The sequence below is a fragment of the Leptonychotes weddellii genome, chromosome X (assembly GCF_054177405.1).
Source record: "Leptonychotes weddellii isolate Sample4059 chromosome X, ASM5417740v2, whole genome shotgun sequence".
Classification (NCBI taxonomy): Eukaryota; Metazoa; Chordata; class Mammalia; order Carnivora; family Phocidae; genus Leptonychotes; species Leptonychotes weddellii.
In genome coordinates this window covers 19,285,720-19,291,486 of record NC_138385.1, presented here as the reverse complement: position 1 = coordinate 19,291,486, position 5,767 = coordinate 19,285,720, and the positions used below count along the sequence as shown (strand labels likewise).

At 34.2% G+C, this 5,767-nt stretch overlaps 1 pseudogene; it reads left to right on the top strand.

Annotated features, from left to right (window-relative positions):
- The first annotated feature begins 4,256 nt into the window (after positions 1-4,256).
- LOC102750197 (actin, cytoplasmic 1 pseudogene) lies at positions 4,257-5,331 on the top strand (annotated as a pseudogene).
- Positions 5,332-5,767: the final 436 nt, after the last annotated feature.

Genomic DNA, 5,767 nt, shown 5'->3' with positions numbered 1-5,767 from the left:
TAAAGGAATTAAAAGCTTTTTGTGTGTTTATGAGCTGGAAGATGCTATATTATTAATATGTCCCATCTTCCCAACTTTATCATTAGATTAGACAAAACTCCAATTAAAATCATAAGGCTATTTTGTAGATTTTAACAAACTAATTCTAAAGATTATATGGAAAGGAAAACACCTAGAATATCCAGCATAATCCTGAAAAAGAACAACGTTGGAGGAATCTCACTATCTGATTTCAAGGTTCCATATAAACCTACAGTAATGAAAATAATTTGGTATTAGTACAATAATAACTACATAGGTTAGTGGAACAATATAGAAATTCCAGAAATGAACCCACACAAATATAGCCAATTGAACTTTGACAATGGAGCAGAGCTAATTTAATGAGAAAGAATAGTCCTTCCAACTAATGTCACCAGAACAATTATATGTTCATAAGAAAAACAAAAATAAATCTGACAAAGACCTTACATATTTCAACATAAGTAATTCAAAAGGAATCATAGACTTAAATTTAAAATGTGAAACTATAAAAAATGTAGAAGAAAACATAGGAAAAATATTGGTGAACTTGGATTTAGTAATGAGTTTTTAGTGTGACACCAAAACCAAAATTAGTCAAAGAAAACAAAATAATCTGGACCTTATGAAAACTAAAAAAAATCTGTTTTTCTGAAGACACCATTAAGAGTGAGAAGACAAGCTACAAACTGAGGGAACATATTTGCAAAACACTTATCTGTTATAGGGCTTCTTTCCAATATATGCAACTCAAAAATAACAGAACAAACAACCCATAATGGACAAAAGTATAAAAAACACTCCATGGAAGAATTATTCAGATGGAGAATAATCATAATCATATGATGATCAGCATCATTTATAATTAGAGTACTGTGAATTAAAACGAGTTATCTCTATACATCAATTAGAAAAGTACAAATAACTAACAATGTTAATTGCTAATGAAGATACAGACCAACAGGAACTCTAAATCACTGATGATAAAAGTGCAAAATGGTACAGCCACTTTGGAATACAGCTGGAAGTTTCTTACACAGACAAACATAGTTAAACACAGTTCTTTTTATAAATAAACATGTCATAAACATATGAATTTATGAACCAGCAATCATGCTCCTAGGGATTTATACAAATGACTTCAAAACATCCACACAGAAAGCTGCAGGCTGAATGATAATGTTTACAGGAGATTTAGTCATAATTGCCAAAAGCTTGAAGTAACCAAAATACTGTTCAATAGTGAATGAAAAAACAATATTGGTACATTTATAAAATAAAATATTATTCCATGATGAAAATGAATGTTATCAAGTCATGAAAAGCCATAGATGAATCTTAAATGCATATTGCTAAGTGAAAGAAGCCAGTCTGTATGGGTTGCATACTGTATTTATATAACATCCCAGAAAATGAAAAACAAAACATAGCATCAGTAAAAAGATTGATGATTTTTAGGGCTTCAGGAGAAAAGGGGAGGGTTGACTAGTTAAAGCAAATAGAAATTTTCAGGGTAGTGAAACTAATCTTTCTGATACTAAAAGGGTAGATACATGACACAGTGCATTGATGAAAACCCATGGAAATTTATAGTACATGAGTGACCCTAAATGAATATAAATTTTAAAAAAATCACTTAGGAGATTAAGGGACCTCAGGATGGATCACATGACGTAACAAAACAATCTCACTGTATTAAAAATGTATACAAAATGCATGAAACAGACACACTGTAGAGGGTGAGGGATAAAGTTTCTAACCTAAATAGTTTGGGAAATGAGTGGAGATTAAAGGCAAAAGACTCTGTATATAAGCACTGGACTATAGTGAATTAAGTTATTTCCCTCAGGAGTAGAGGTAAACAATTCTGACTCCACTATAAACATATGCTGAAATTGAACAATTAAATAAACATATAGTGCAAGGAGGGAGTCAGGTTTCTCACTGTTGGAGTGGGAGGTTACAAGTAAGAAAGGGCAGGAAGGTAACATGATCAATGTGTTCATAAATTAGAGTTTGAAACATCAATATAAACTCATATTTAGCTTAATATAGGTACAAATGATTTCTTATAAAAATACTTATAGATAACTATGTACATGGGTTAGTATACATACACATATTTCCATACTTTGTAGCTGAGAGGGATAGAAATAATGCCACCCCAATAGCAAAGTGCACATCTAGCTACCAGACTTGATTTCTAATACTATATTCTCTAATCAAAAAAAGTCAGGACATGTTGAAGAAAAACCTTAAGTTAGGACTATGGAAGAAAGTATAAAAAAGAACCTGTAGTGCCAAAAAGTAAAAAAGTACTAAAAATATGACTCACAACAAATTATTAAATGAGGCAACTGAAAGTGAACTCCCCGTGGCCAAAGCTGTCTAGAAATTTGAGCAACACAGTAAGTAAAGCTGTATGAGATAATAATCTAATGTTGAAAATAAATACCTTCAAATTCATGTTTATATTAATGAATGGTTGAAAGAATAAATAAATTGGGAAGAGACAAATAATCCATGCAGAAAAATTTCCAAATAGTTCATTTAGATATTCCACCTCCAGTGAAGTGGAGCATATCTCTCCATACCTTACCTAAGGTTATGCTTTGCATAATGACGTCTTTCCAAAGAATACAGCACAAAAAAGGAGGAAAAAGTAACTTTACAGTGGATGAAACTAACAAATATTTCCTCAGCAGAGTAATCATGGTTAATATCAGTGATAAGTGATGTTGACAGAGTGTACCCTTGATATGATGTGAGGGAAATGGCAATTTATCTCTGTGGTATTCCTCCAAAACATCATAAATCCCAAACTAACCATGAGAAAAATATCAGACATCTTAAAATTTATGTTTTCTATAAAGGTAGACATCCTACAATATCAATATTCCTCAAAATTACCAATGCTATCAAAATCAAGAAATGTCTAAGAAACTGTCACTGTCAAGAGAAACTTAAAGCAACATGATGACTAAATATAAAGCATTATCTTGGATGGGATATTGAAGCAGAAAATGACATTAAGTAAAAACTAAGTAAATCTAAATAAATTGTGGTCTTTTAGTTATAATAATGCATCAATATTGGTCCATTCATTGTAGCAAATATACCACACTAGGATAAGTTGTTAATAATAGGGGAAAGTAGGTGTGTGGGAAATGGGAGCTCTTGTACTAACTTCAAATTACTTTGTAAATCTAAAACTGCTCTAAAGTAAAAAGAATATCAGAAAATATACCTGAAAGCATCCAAATTTGGTGAAAAATATCAGTATGCAGCAAATTTAAAACATATAAATAAAATAAAATCTAAGAACATCATAGTAAAACTGATGAAAACCAGAGTACAGAGAAAATCTCGAAAACAGAAAAAAAGGCTATATTATAAAAGGAGAGAAATTTACACAAAATTGTTGTGACCTTCTTATCAGAAACAATGGAGGCCTCATGATTCTAAAATGTTAAAATTCTTTATACAGTGAAAAAATTTCTTATAAATGAAGAAAAATGAAGATTTTTCAGATAAACAAAAGATGAGCGAATTAATTACAAGAATACCCTTAATAAATAATGCTGGAGGAAATTTTTTAGGATAATGGACAACCATATTAGATGGAATCTCAAATCTCCAGGTGGAATAAAAATGCCAGAAATGGTTAATATGTGGTTAAATATAAAAGACTGTTTTTTCTCTTAATTTCTATAAAAACAACTGACTTTTCAAAGTTTTTTTTTTTTTTTGTATTTTGTTTTAAAATACTCATGGGACTAGATATGAAAAACAACAGAACAATTAATGGGGGTAAATGGACCTCAATTCCTATAAGAATCTTACATTTTATGTGAAAGGGTAAAATATTAATTCTAAAAAGGATACACATGATCCCTAGAGAAATCAATAAAAATGCTAAAAAGTAGATGTAATACACCATTAGAAAAAATAAAATAGAATACTAAAGATATTTTAAATCACTTAAAATTAAGGTAGAAATGAATAAGATGATAGACAAACATGAGACAAATACCAATTATACATATGTATATATGTAATATATTTTAATATATAAATACATTTATAAATACATACAAATTTAATTATATATAATTATATTTAATAATTAATAAGATAGTACTACTAAGTTCTTATATAGCAATAATTATTTTAAATGTAAATGGTTTAAATTCTCCAATCAAAAGGCATTGAATGGCTGAAATGATTTAATAAACATGTGCAAGGCTGGTTTCACAGCCCAAGATGCCCCCAGGGCTGTCTTCCCCTCCACCGTGGGGCACCCCTGGCACCAGGGTGTGATGGTGGGCATGGGCCAGAGGACTCCTACATGGGTGATGAGGCCCAGAGCAAGAAAGGCATCCTGACCCTGAAGTAACTCATCGAGCATGGTATCATCACCAACTGGGATGACATGGAGATATGGTACCACAACTACTACAATGATTTGCATGTGGCCCCCAAGCAGCACCCCATGCTACTAACCAAGGCCATCCTGAAGCCCAAGGCCAACCATGTGAAGATGACCCAGATCATGTTTGAGACCTTAAACATCCCAGTCATGTAGGTGGCCATCCAGACCATGGTGTCCTGTACTCCTCTCATTATACCACTGGCATTGTGTTGGACTTTGGTGACTGGGTCACCCACACTGTGCATATCTACGAGAGGTACACCCTTCTCCATGCCATCCTGCATCTGGAATTGGCTAGCTGGGACCTGATGGACTACCTCATGAAGATCCTCATGGAGCATGGCTACAGCTTCACCACCATTGCTGAGCAGGAAATTATGTGTGACATCAAGGAGAAGCTGTGCTACATTGCCCTGGACTTTGAGCAGGAGATGGCCACTGTGGCTTCCAGCTCCTCCCTGGAGAAGAGTTAGGAGCTGCCAGATGGGCAGGTCATCACGATTGACAATGTGCAGTTCTACTGCCCTGAGGCACTCTTCCAGCCTTCCTTCCTGGGCATGGAATCCTGTGGTATCTGTGAAACTACCTTCAACTCCATCATGAAGTGTGATATAAACATCTGCAAGGACCTCTACACCAACAAAGTGCTGTCTGGTGGGGCCACCATATACCCCAGCATCACTGACAGGATGCAGAAGATCACTGTCCTGGCACCCAGCACAATGAAGATCAAGATCATCACACCCTCTGAACACAAGTACTCTGTGTGGATCAGCAGCTTCATTCTGGTCTCACTATCCACCTTCCAGCAGATGTGGATCAGCAAGCAGGAGTACCACAAGTAAGGTCTCTTCATCATCCACTGTAAATGCTTTTAGGCAGACTGTTACTTTAGTGCCACCCCTTCTTGACAAAACCTAACTTGCACAGAAAACAAAATGAGATTGGCATGGCTTTATGTGTTTTGGTCTTTGACTTTTTAAATTTTCTTTTTATTTTGTTTTTTTTTGCTTTGCTTTATTTTATTTTTCATTTTGTTTTTGGTGATTGACTCAGGATTTAAAGACTAGAACAGTAAAGGTAACAGCAGTTGGTTGGGGAGAGCATCCCCAAAGTGTTACAGTGTGGTCAAGGACTTCATACATTGTTCTTTTTCTAAAATAGTCACTCCAAATATCATGAGATTCATTGTTACAGGAAGTCCCTTGCCTTCCCAAAAGCCACTCCATTTCTCCCTGAGATAGAAAGGCCAGTACTTGTGGAGTTCACACAGGAGAGGGTGAGAGCATTGCTTTTGTGTAAATTATGCAGTCC